The sequence below is a fragment of the Vulpes lagopus genome, chromosome 4, assembly GCF_018345385.1.
Source record: "Vulpes lagopus strain Blue_001 chromosome 4, ASM1834538v1, whole genome shotgun sequence".
In the NCBI taxonomy this organism is placed as follows: domain Eukaryota; kingdom Metazoa; phylum Chordata; class Mammalia; order Carnivora; family Canidae; genus Vulpes; species Vulpes lagopus.
In genome coordinates this window covers 80,387,090-80,400,640 of record NC_054827.1, presented here as the reverse complement: position 1 = coordinate 80,400,640, position 13,551 = coordinate 80,387,090, and positions in this window count along the sequence as shown.

Here is a 13,551-nt window from a genome sequence, read left to right as displayed (position 1 = left end):
ATTCAATTCAATATATTTTAAGCGACTCCTTCTATCTTGGAACAATTTCCAAACATGGTAAAGGAGAGTCCATGTAGAAAAGGAATCATTCTCTCTTCTCTGCACTAAGGAAGCTCACATTCCATTAGGGGGAATATGCGATGTCCATAAGGTAGTAAAACGTGGGACACAATAAAGCAAAGACAATGAGAGAAGTTAGAACCAAATGCACAATGGAAAGGCACTTGACTGGGTATCAGAAAAACCCATGTTGTAAGTTAATGATTCTACACTTAGTGGTCAAATTGCCTGGGCAAATTGCTGAACTCTGACTGGGTAGAGAGTGTACCAGTTAATCACTGGGGTCTGGAACCAGGCCGGTGGATTCTCAGGGGACTCCACTACCTACTCATTCTGTAGCTTGGGACAAGTTACTTTCTCTCTCTGTACCTCTGCAGTCCAGTCAATTGAAGGAAAAGGAGAATAATAGTATGTGCTTCCTACAGCTGCTATCTAGACCACATGAATTAAAACATGGAAAGTTCTTAGAACACTGCCTGGCACAAAGAAAAAGCTCTACAAAAAAAAGCGAGCTGTTTTCAATATTTCTGAACCTCCATACCATTTACCATAAAATAAGAAGAACTAACTTATCCTTTTCACAGTCTCTCATAGAAGGTTATCCTGAGATAATTTACATGAAATGAGATAATCTATGTGAAAGTGTTTTGTCAGTAGTTGGATACATAATATACAAAAGCATAATGTTATTTATAACATGCAAAGCATAGGTAATACATCAGATAATAAATTATATCTTCTCAGAGTGTCCTTGGGCCATCTTGTAGATAGGAATGCTATTTGAAGCCCTTCCTAAATGTATCAGAACTAGAATGAAGCCTTTAGATCTATCTTGCTAAAATTCTAATCAGTGAAAATTGGGGACAATGTGGAAAATAACAAAAAGTGTTGTCAGATGTTTTTAAATAATCATCTGAGTGGGTTGTTCTAACCAATGAACCTGTAGGCACTAATGACCATATTTTTGAAATGATATTAGAATAAATATAAGAAATTCAATCTTTTAAAAATGTTATCCACTTGGGATGCCTGTTGACATTTTGCAAAGCAAACCATAAATGTACTTAAACCGATGATTAAAACATCAAAATTAAAATCAGCCTATCTTTTCTCTGAGTACCTTTTGCAAATGGCACAGGGAACCTTACACAAGCTCCAGGCACTTCTATATTTAATTCCTAGGAGCAAAGGTATTCATCACTGCATTAAGCATCCTGGTCAGGTACTGCTGAGTCAACCCCGTTCTGGGACTTTCCTTGATTGTGAATGCAGCATACAAGCCTTGAGATGTCATTATTCCTACATTATGATAAGGCACTCACTTATGCCTCAAAGGGGAGCAGATTTGCCACCCCAAAATATGTCTCTGTGGCATAAGGATTATTTTGAGCTAAAGGCAATCAAAACCCAGCAGATTCAGGAAAAGCTCTTTACCTCCTCCTCAGCTGCCTAAATTTACATTGGAAAGGGGCTATTATCAGAGATACCTTTTTACCCAAGAAAGTTATCTGCATAACAGGCTAACCTTTGTTTTCCAAACAACTTCTCTGCCTTCTAGTAAATGGCCTTCTGTCCCTCTGTGTCGAACGTCTCTATCCCTTTCCCTTGCTCAGGATGTTGTGTAAGCCTCAATTACCTGGCTGCCTTTGGGTCTCTCCTGTAAGCAAGAATTCTGTTTTTTTCCTGTTCATCTGTCTTAGATCAATTCAATTATTAGACCAGCCAAACCACCTGGAAGAGAAGAGGGGCTCATAAAGTGCTTCTTGCTGGGGGAATCTTAAAACAAAAAATAGCAACATGTTTGCTCCTTTGCCCTTTTGTAAGCAAGAAAATTGTGTACACATAAGATAGGGTTGTTCTCAAGGTCTCACAAGCCTTTTTTTTTTTTTTTTTTTTGGTCTCACCAGCCTTAACAAAGCTCAGATGTGGCCTCTCTAGCTCTTGATGTGTCACCTCTATAACCTCTCCTTACATGTATCCAAAGTAAATTACAAGTGGCTATTTTACCAACTGGTCCTTTAGTTGACTAGTTAAATGAAACTTTTGTCTCTAGAGTCATTTACCAAAGGGTGGTGCTAATTATTAGAACTAAGACTAAGGATGACCTGCAAAGTCTCAGTGTAGCCACTGGATACAATTTAAATTGAAATTCCGGTCTGTTAGGACGCCTGGGTGGCTCAGCCATTGAGCTGCAGCCTTTGGCTCAGGGCGTGATCCTGGAGTCCCGGGATCCAGTCCCACATCAGGGTCCCTGCAGGGAGCCTCCTTGTCCCTCTGCCTGTGTCTGCCTCTCTCTGTGTGTCTCTCATGAATAAATAAATAAAATAAAATCTTTTTTTTTTTAAAGAAAGAAATTCCGGGCTGTTTTAGCAACGGAACAAGGATGAGAAACAGTACCTTTGATCACAACACCATAATCACTCTTTACAGCTGGGAGTGTCCTCTTCTCTACTCAAACCCACATCCAGAAAGTAGTCAAATTACAATGTTTGGTTCTCTCATTCCCACCTTGAACCTTAAAACAGGGCCAGTTGCCTTTGACCAAAACAGCTTTCAAATAACCATTACAGGGCTACAGGTTTTAAAAGTAAATAAATCCAATAAGGCTCCAAGTAGTAGATAACTCACAAGCATCTCATATTTGGCTTTGGAACTCTGAGGCATGTATGTTAAGAAATGTTTATAACCCCACAGGTGTACTCCATTTCTGAATCAGCACCTACTCTATAGAGCCCAGGTGTCAGTCTCTCAGGGTCCCAGTGAGAAACAACCAGAAGACCAAACAAGAAGAAACCAAACCGTTGAAGACTGACACTATAGACCAGGATCTGGAACTACACAGAATCCTTATAAGTGTTTGGAACCCCTGGAATAGTGATATAAATCACCATCTTGAATCAGATACGTGGAAACTTCAGCCTGCCACTAAAGCTCAAGCTGGATCTCAAAAGGCCAAGGTCCATCTTTCAATAGGATTTAAGGAAATATTTAGAAATAAGCCATAGTTGCACACTTGGAAATACACAGATGCTCAGAGTTAGAACTGTTAGGTCATCAGCCATACATGCAAATTCACACAAGCTGACCATCAGAGTCTCTAGTTAGTACGTCCTACTGCACTCACAACTAAATTAGTTATAGGGCAATTCCAAATGACTGTGAATATGTATGTTTTTCTATACATCTGGCTGAGTAGGCCATACCTAGCTCACAACACATGGTCCTTAAATCAGATTACAGATTTCACCTCTGGAGGAAATAAGTGAAGACATTTAACAATATAATACAATGACCAGTCATAAAAGACCCACATTATACATGACAACACCCTAGACAACAATGAGTCCACTCTCTGGAATCAACTAACCGCACACCAGGAGTGCCTGGCTGACTTAGTCAGTGGAGCATGCAACTCTCGATCTCAGGGTCGTGGGTTCAAGCCCCACGTTGGGCACAGAGCTTACTTAGAAAAGAAAAAAAGACTGTACACCAGAAACAACTCAAATGGCCATCAACTGGTAAAAAAGAGAAACTATCTGTGGTATGTCCATGCCGTGAAATACTGCTCAGCAGTCAAAAGGGACAAATTATATGGGAACTAACTACATCTAACAACCCAGCACAGATGAAGACAAATTCATTATTCTAAGTGAAGGAAATTAGACCCAAAGAAAAAGCTACATACTGTATGATTCCATTTATATGACATTCTGAAAAAGGCAAAACTATAGGGATGGAGTGGTTTTCAGCATTAAAGTTATAGGGGAGGTGACTACAAATGGTAAAGGTTGATTATAAAGGCTAGCACTAAATAAGTAAGTAAGTAAGTAAGTAAATAAATAAATAAATAAATAAATAAATAAATAAGGCCTACCAAATAAGGCCTACCACAAAGGCATTTGGGGAGCGAGTAATGGAACTCTTGTTTCCTGCTTATGGGGATGGTTATATGACTCCTTGCACTAGTAAAACTCATAGAATGCTATACCCCCCCCCCCAAAAGTGAATATTCCAGTATGGATATTAAAAATTAAATAAAAAGTGTAAAAGCTTCAGTATTTCTTTCTCATGTTTTCAGAAAGAGAGAATTGTCTTTTGAATATTCCCATTTAGCTCTTGCTTGTCACTTCAAGCGGTTAGCTTCAATGTCTCCACTTCAATACAGCCTTCCCATACTTCTCCATGTTCTCTTATCTTTCTAATTCTCTCTTCCTCCCCTCTCCCCACCTTTCTTCTTTAAGGAAATAAACCTTATTCATATAGCTCAAGCCCATATGGTGCAAGGATCCTTCTCTCCCGGGGATATCCTCCGTCCTGAAGGTGGCAGGACATGTCCGTATACTTCTATTTTGTATACATAATTACATAACAACTTTTATATTTGGAAAGGTTTTAAAAAATCTTTTTACAATAATCATTGTTAATATTAACATCAATATCCCACGTTTGTTTTTTGTTTGTTTTGGGTTTTTTTGTTTGTTTTTGCTTTTTGCAACTTGCTTTTTTCATCCAGCACTGCTTTGAAGACAAACTATTCATTTTTAACTGCTGCGGAGTATTTCACTGCAGGAATATGCCAATATACGAATTCACCGTATTCCAGACAGAGATTTAAGACGTTTCCATGCTCCATGTTACACATTTATCTGTCCTTCCTGTCACCTCTTTCTGCAAGACAATGGGCAACTCTAGGGCCAAAACCATCCCCAAATCCCTGTTCCTCTCCCTAATTTCCATCACACCTGAGAATCCAGGCGTACACTGGTGCTTCGCATCGAAGGGGGGATGCTGCGTGCCTGGCATGCGATGCGCACTCCGTGGTCATGTGCTGAATGAGTAAATGATGACGAAATATTTCAAATCTTGCACCCTCTACTCACTTCTCCATGGCATAAAATTTGAGGGGCAACGGACTAAATTCTCACCACAAAGTCTTTTAGACAGTCCTACGTCCAAGTAGGCATCTATGAAACAAGACCACTTGACCATTTTCCCACTTTCTCACTAGAGGATCTCAAAGCACTATGGAAAGCGCGATTTTCTCCAGCGACACCTGTCCCCTGCGTGCGCCTCAAGGTCAGCTCTGAGCAGTGTCCAAAGCTCGCATACCCCTTTCCCGGTGGCTCTAAAAGGCCGGAAACCAGGGTCTGGATGGAAGTACAATAGCAGCCTACTACTCCCAGGTCTTTTTTTCTTCCGGGATTTGGGTTTTCTTTCATGGGTCCGCGTTTGTGCCCCAGGTGGGCTCACCTGCGCGGCTTAAGCCCCGGGCACTGCGCGGGCGCTGCGGCAGGTCTGTAACCGCCCCGCCCCCCACTCTCTCCAGCACTAGGGAGCTCTAACGCCGTGTGATCTCATCTCCAATCTGTGTAGCCCGAGGTCCAGGACAAAAACACGCTGTAGCTCTGGGCTCTCGAAACCATCTACCGGCATCCTGCCTTTGGACGTGACCAAGCACACTGTGTGTTTCAGAGCAACGGACCCGGTGTTTGGGAGGAGAGAGACATTTCACAACCGTCCTGCGTGCAGAGCCTCCCTTGCGGACCCGCAGAGGCACGCTCGCCGCCTTTCGCCCCGGCTCCGCAAGCCTCCAACTTGACCTTCGAGGGGATTTCAAGGAGAGTACCTTCCTCCCTCTGCCTGTCGCGTTCCAGGAGCGCGCGCAGGCCTCCTTCGGGGAAACAGCTGCCCGGGACCGGAGCTCGGAGCAGCGCCCGGCCGGGCGCGCGGACGCGGCGGGGGCGCGGGGCGGGGGGCGCGGGGCGGGGCGGGGGCAGCTCGTCTGCATATGCATGAGGCAGGCGCCCGGCACGGCCCCCTCGGCCGGCAGCTGCTCGGGCGGGAGCGCGAGGACGGGAGGGCGGGGAGGACGCGGACCGGCCGCGGGTCCCGGGGACGGAAGCGGCGATTTGCATGGCGCCCGCTGATTGGATGGCGGCCGGAGGCCGGGTCTGAGACGCGGCTGCTGACTGGCTTAACGGAGGAAATGACAGGATTCCTGTGGCTGAAGCCGGCCCGGGAGGCGCAACCCGAAGCCTGGCCGCGAGGGGGCGCGATGGCCCATCTTTGTTCCCGTTTGAGGCGCCTGCGCTCCCCTCCCCCGCTCCGGCCCTGCCCCCACCCCCCGCACCCAGACACACGCAGAAAGTGCGGAGAGACCCTGTGATCCAGTCAACTGGCTCTGCCCCGTCTATTAAGAAAGATGAACACTCCTTTCTCTTCCATCTCCTTCATGGGAGACCACTTTTCATTTCAGATGATCACATCAATAAATATTCTTCCGGGAATAAAAAAGGCACTTTGCCAAAAGATAAGAGAATATATGTGAAACGTGCGGATTACGGAGAAAGACAATGCGCGTAGGCGGGGGGATAGGCGCACGTATGTGGATGGGCGCAGGGTCACCCCGAGAACCGCAGGGCGGTGGGGGCGGGGCCCGGCCACGCGGGACACCCGGGGGGAGCGCGCATCGCTCGCAAGGTGCCCGCGGGCCCTACACGCTCGGCCACACGCTGGGGCACACGCCCACTGCCCGCACACCACCACCACCACCACCACCACCACCACCACCACCACCACCCTGCACGCATGCACACACACCCCCCCCCCCGAAAAGCCATCGAAGTAAATGCACACGCAGGGGAAAGACTGCCGAGAAAAGACGGGAGAAGAATTTAAAAGGCTCATCCCCTCCCCCTCCAAAAAATACTGAAGCAGGATGATTCTATTTGCATAACACTAATACACGCAGGAAGCGACAGGGGCAAAAAAAAAAAAAAGGCTCCATTTGAGGCACACACCAGATACTGCGTGTATACACACACACGGACACGCACACGCACGCGCGACCGGGGGCGGGACACACCCGCAGCCTGTGTCCTCCGCCCACGGGCACAGGCAGAGGACAGATGCCATCAGCTGCCATCAGTACAGTTTTCCAGAAAACACTATCGTGAGAAACACGTAAAGAACCCCCCCCCTCCAGCTAAGCCACAGAAGAACCGCTAGTGAACCCAGGTTCTCTACACACACACACACACACACACACACACACACACACACACACGTGCACGCGCGCGCGCACACGCCTGCCAGACAGTTAGGTTCAAAGAAATAATGGATGCACAATAGATAACTGAGAGCTAGAGTATGTCATCAGCTTAAACAATACTTTGAAATTACTTCAGCCTGGAGATGAATCCTGGGGATGCTCCTGGGGAAAAAAAAAATCGTACCTAAGAAAAAAATAAACATTTTCATTTATTCTGCTTTTCTTTTTTCTTTTCCTTCGTACTTTTTTTTTTTTAAGACAGGAAGGAGGGCGAATTCCCCTTCCCCAAAGGAGGGTAGTAGCCCTGTTGTTGTTTGGGGAGCTCCAGAGCTTTCCAGTTGACTTCCCTGGGAGGAAGGTGCTGGGAGAGGTCTCTCCCCGCAGCCTCCCAGCCAGACGGCACCACAAAAGGCATTATTACACATTCCAAATAACAAGGGCTGTCTATATATTTACAAATCTGTTCAAATATTTAACCTCTTAACTTGCTAAATATCCCCCCTCTTCTCCCTTCCTTTCTCCCCTGCGCTCTCCCCTCTCCCCCTCTCCTGCCCTCTCTCCTCCTTTTGCCTTCTCCTCCTGGAAAGGGCGGGGGCAGGAAGCGCCCTTCTGGCCTCCAGAACCGGGCCAGGGACGCTGGGCTTTCCCTGACCCTATTCGAACCCCAATTTCGTTTCAGCCAATTGCTTCCTTGGCAGCCAAAAAAATCGGTTTGGGACCCCCAGGGCTACCTTTTTGAAAGGAGAAGCTTTGATGTTGCCTCTTAGTTTTCAAACTGCCGCCCCGAAAGGCACCTCCTGGGTGGGAGGGATTTTCCTGACCCTTTGGAGGGGCCCGTGCCCCCCACACCGTGATGTTTTCCCCTGCGTTGCACCTTCAGGACTAGGAGAGGGGCAGCTGCACAAGTGAGGCAGCCGGGGAGTGTCCGCAGCATTGGGGGGGACCCAGCTAAGGCCGGAGGTGAGGCGCACACCTCCTGCAGCAACCAGTTTGGCCACCGTTGAATACTTCTCAGTGCCCAAACCTTTCTTCCTCGGGCTACTCCAGTCATCCTGAGGGCCAGCGGAAACCGTGCAGCTGGCTAGCAGTGGGCCTTTGGTGCAGCAGAAGTGCCACATTCGTCCAAAAGTGACGTGCACTCCCTTTGACGCCTAACGGGACAAGACAGGCGGTGGGTGGGTGCTGCGGGGACCAGCACGTGAGCCTCCGCGGGGACCCGCGCCGCCCACCCGTACTCCCCGGCGGGGCCCCCGCCTGCAGCTCACCTCCAAGGACCCACAAGCTCCCTGACCCTGGGCCGGCCCGGCCTCACCCGGGACCGGGCTGCGACACAACCCAAGGTGCCCTGAAGGCGCTTCCCGCGCCATCCTGGGCTCTTCCTTTTTCGGGAAGAATTGCAAGGCGACTCCGAACAGGACCCTTCCTCTTGTCACGTCTCCTCCGGCCTTAAATAAGAACTTTAGGGGCGCCTGGGTGGCTCAGCAGTTTGGCGCCTGCCTTCGGCCCAGGGCGTGATCCTGGAAACCCGGGATCGAGTCCCATGTAGGCTCCCTGCATGGAGCCTGCTTCTCTCTCTCTCTCTCTCTCTCTCTCTCTGCCTCTCTCTCTCTCTTTCATGAATAAATGAATAAAATCCTTTAAAAAAAAAAAAAAAGAACTTTAGTCCCCTATGTGTCTGTCTGGGGGTCGTGCCAACAGTGAGGCCGCAGGGTGGCACAATGATGCGCGGCGTGTCTGCGTGTCTCATTTGTTCAGTTGACCATAATCATCTCAACTTCCACCCCCTTCGGATGTCTGCTCTTCTCGGGGGCGATCTACCCACCGCCCCCCACCCCCAGAGCACTTTAGAGAAGCCCAGCCCTCACCTCCCACCGCGGCCCTCGACGCACCCCACTTGGGGCTCCACCTGTCAGCGTCGGGGGGCTCGTCGCCTCCGGGGGCCGGGCGGGCCCGACCCTCCCGGGGCGGCCTTGCTGCAGCTGTCGGGGCTGGCGCGGCGCGCGGGGGGCGCCCAGGGCCACCCAGGCCCCGGGCAGGCCGCGCACGGGGCGCAGCAGCTGGCTTACGTCGCCAAAGGGGCTTCCTAAAAACTTTTACATGCATCAAAGAAGGGAAGAAAGGAAGACTAAGTGAGTTAAAAAAAAAAAAAGAAAGAAAGAAAGAAGAAAAGAAAAGAAAAGAAAAGAAAAGAAAAGAAAAGAAAAGAAAAAGAAAAAAGAAAAGGGGAAAAAAAGAAAAAAAAATATGTTTACTCTCCGCGCCCCGCCAGCCCCGGAGGGCAGCGCTGGCCCTGGAGGGTGGCGCGCGCGCTCGGCAAAACGCCGTCTATTTATTTGCATGACCGTGCGGTGGTCAGGACCTTTCTCTTCTATTGCACAAAACCCCTCAGGAAAACTGCGGGGCAGTTTAAGAGTTTTCTAGCTCTTCCAGATCGGAAAAGATACTCATCCGGAGACATTATCTAAATTTGCGAAAGAATGAAGGCTGCTTGTCATGCGTCCTTCGTCTCCAGTAATATGTGCCACCCAATTAGAAGCAATTTAAGCAATCAAGGCCGTTATGAGAGAAGGGGAGTGTTAAAAATAGGTTTTCTATAGCCTCAGAACTCTAAATCGGAAGAAAATCTAAAATTACATATGTATCATTTCTTTATATAAAATAAATATATGATCCAAGTGTCTCCTGTTCGCTCTTCTTCTTCTTCTTCTTCTTCTTTTTTTTTTTTTTTTTCCTTTTTTTCCCCTCCATGGTCCCTCCCCCATCGCCTGCTTTCCTTTTGGGAATTTATAACAGAAGTGAGATGTAAAGCTCCGGCAAAGCAAAGACGTGAGAGGGTCTCTAAAAAGTCTTTGAGACCAACGCGAGGACCCGGGTGGGGCTTGGCCCAGCTCTTCCCGGGCTTCTCGGCTCGAGCGTGCAGCCCGCGTCCCTGGCGGGGGTCGCAGCTTGGTTCTATCCGTGGAGCGCGGGAAAATCTCAAAAGTGACGCCCAGGTGTGGAAGGACCCGGCTCCTGGAGTCGAGCTGCTGACCTCTCTGGCTCCCGGGAATGGGGAGCGGTCAAGGAGGGCGGACTAAGGCGGGAGGCTGTGGTCAGTGCGGGGAAGCTGGGGGGGAGGGGGGGCTGCCAACACAGACGTTCACCTTGGAGCTTAGGGGCGCAGCAAAAGAGAGAGTGTGCTTGGGGGGACAGAGGTCAACCAAAGCAGGTGCGTGCTTCCAAACAGAACGGGGGGGAAAGTAGAAACAAAAAAAAAAAAAAAAAAAACTAAAGCAAAACAAAGAAATAGACCCCAAGCAATGTCCTCTGGCAGAAGCTAGAATGCAAAAATTGGAGGGTGTCACTTCTCCCCCATTTCTTGCGTCCCCGCTGGGCAAGCGCCAGCGGAGGGGGAGGCTGGACTAGGCTCCCGAGCATCTTCTCCCCGCACCCCACCCCCCACCCACTAACGGAGCTTGCCCTTGCAGTACTGCAATTTGAGAAACAATTTTATCCTCTCCAGCTCCCCTCAGAGAGCCAAAGAGAGCCGGCCCGGAAATGGACACAAGTAAAGTTGGCAGAACTTTCAGGAAGCGAAAGGCCAGTGCCTCTGCTTCCTACAGACGCCGGGTCCAGAGCCTTTGATCCCTTTGGCCAGGAAGGCCACGGTTCTCTGGAAGGTGAGTTGGGCTCAAAGCCAGCTTGAACCCTGAAACCCCTGGCCGGCCCGGGAGAGCAGGGAGGGGTCTGCCCTGAAGCAGCTCTGGGCTCAGAGTGGCAGGGGCACACCAGGCCGCAGGAAGCCGCCTCTGCCTCCCCGGACAAACAGCAGCTGGCTCCGGGGGGCTGACAGCCTCCAGAGTGGGAATTAATCACCTGGCAGTAACCCCCTTCAGGACCCAGTCTTCTGGAAGGAGCTTAAGGTCAAAACAATATCCCTTCTCCAAAGCCTCCAAGGCTAGAGGATGAGTACAGAAGTGGGGACAGTGCTTTCAGACCTCCGGTTGTTCACAGACAAGAGCTGTTCCAGAGGAGGCAGCAATGCCTCCACAGGACAAGCTGAGGGTCAACGTCTGGGTGTTTCAGAATGTGAGCCCCAATCCAACTCAAGCAAGGAAGGCGGATGCCAGGGCCCCTCTCCATCCTCCCACTGATTCTTCGCAGAAGGTTCTTACACACAGCCAGGATAAGATTGCAAGGTTAAAATCCTTCCTAATAGCACTTAATTTATTGCCTATTTGTTCTGCTTGTTTATATCTGATTCATGAACTGAAACCACTTGAGTTTTTAACAAATTGATCGATTTCACAATTCCAAAAATATTTATTTTCAAATAATCTTCCCTGGAAAATAGTGTTGAAATTTCTTGAATTTAAAGCTTCATGAAAGCTTTCGTGAAAACTTCATGAAAATTAATTGCCTCCAAAATTCTTTGAAGAAAAAATACTGTATTTTTACACACCTGAGTTAGAAATAGGTGACATTTTAAAAATGGATAAATAATAAAAATATTTATCCTAATGAGGTTTTGATTTAATAAATATAGATGTAAGCATTTCTGAATTTAATTCCTCCTTTTGCTATATAATGCCCTAATATATTGGGGTAGAAATCAGAATAGGTATTATTCACAAACAACAGTGCCTTCTTAAAAGTTAAATTTGTCCTTTAAATCTACTCCTTTGATATAGGAGTTTGAAAGTTTAGCACACACATGTATACCCACAGAACATAATATAGCCTTTTTCTCCGTCACAAGCTAGTGGGTGAACATGAAGTCTTTTCTCCTTATTGGGTCTCAGCTTTGTTCATTTTGGAGACTGAATAATCTACAGTTCAAAAATTATAGTTTAAAAAATTATAGTTTTTAAAAATATTTTACTTCAATGTACTGTGCAATTACATAAAGACAATGTTAATAAACATTTTCCTGGCTATTTTATACAATCAGTTTGTATTTTAACTGTCTGTATAATACTCTGTTTTAACTGTCTGGTAGGACTGACTAACCTGATCCATTGCCCCATAACAGTCTAAGGGAATACAGGAGGGATTATAAAGAATTGTGTACCTTGATGCATATACCCACTTTTCTGTAAATGAGGTCTTATCTCACTAGATTCCCAAAGAGACTCCTGATTCAGGAAAGTTTAAGAACCACTGATCTATACTGGAAGCATTTGTAGGCAAAAACACAATAAATCCAGCAATCATTTCATTTGCATTCCTTTGCGTGGATGAGAAGATTAATTCTTAAAGTAATTTAAGGGAACCGAATGCTTTGTGACCCTCTACTGTAGCACTCCATCTAGTTGGAGAAAATGAAGATCTCAGGAATGGTGTTATCGGTAAGATTTTTATAGACCCTAAAAAAGAGCTTAAATTTTTCCCTCCACCTATTACTGAAGGTTGTGAATTAATACCTTTGACGATTTTATAACTTTCTCTGGAAGCCAGCTAGCTTATTTCAGTGATTATAAGAATCAAGAACTATGTGGAGGAGCACCTAGCTGGCTCAGTTGGAGGAGCATGAGATTCTTGATCTCAGGGTCATGAGTTTGAGCCTCACATTGGGTGTGGAGATAACTAAAAATAAATAAATAAACTTCAAGAAAAAGAAATATGTGGAGAATATGCTCTCTGACATGGTCCCTGAAGTTGTCTTTTTCCTCCAGCAATAATCTTTTCTCAGTTCTCTTCCTCCTCTCCTCGCAGTCCCTGTTCTATTCCCAATACCCAGTCTTCCACCTCGGCCCATTCTTCCAGGCTGACCTGAGCTTATTTAGTCTGAACAACATTTTCAGGAATCAGCAGCAGCAGATTACAATGAACAATTTTTTTTTTCAATTTGGCCCAAGTCTATGAAATTAATTTCCATTTTGACAATCACGAGACTTCCCTTGGAAATATCAGTGACTGCACAAGCCATAGACAGATCAAGTGTAGGTGCTCAATCATCTGAATGGGGTTGGGTTATGTTTTCAATTGGAACAAGGTATTAAGTGATTAAACTGTGCCAGCAGACATAACACTTTTATCAAGCCCTTTTCTATCCAAGCAGGCACAAGGATAGTCAATCCCTGGTTCTGAAAGTCTCTAAGGAAAACTTGGAATGCTTTAAGAAACCATGTTTGCAATTAAAGCACTGGCATTTTTCTTTCCATCACAGAATAAAGGCTGAATACCATTTTAGAAACTTTACCTTTCTTTTTATTTCAATAAGCTGCTTAAGATCCTCTTGCATTCATTGACAGGATTTTTGGCCCCATTCTGCTGCACTAGTCCACAACCATTTAATTATTAAATGTTAACAGATTACAAGTGACTTAACAGAGGCACATTCAGAATTCCAGATACCATTATCTTAATTCCTACCACAGTTAGCATTCATACAATACAGAAGATCAAATACCAATTTGGGCACCATATTTTGCCTGCCTTTTTGTAGACAGAGTTAGAAC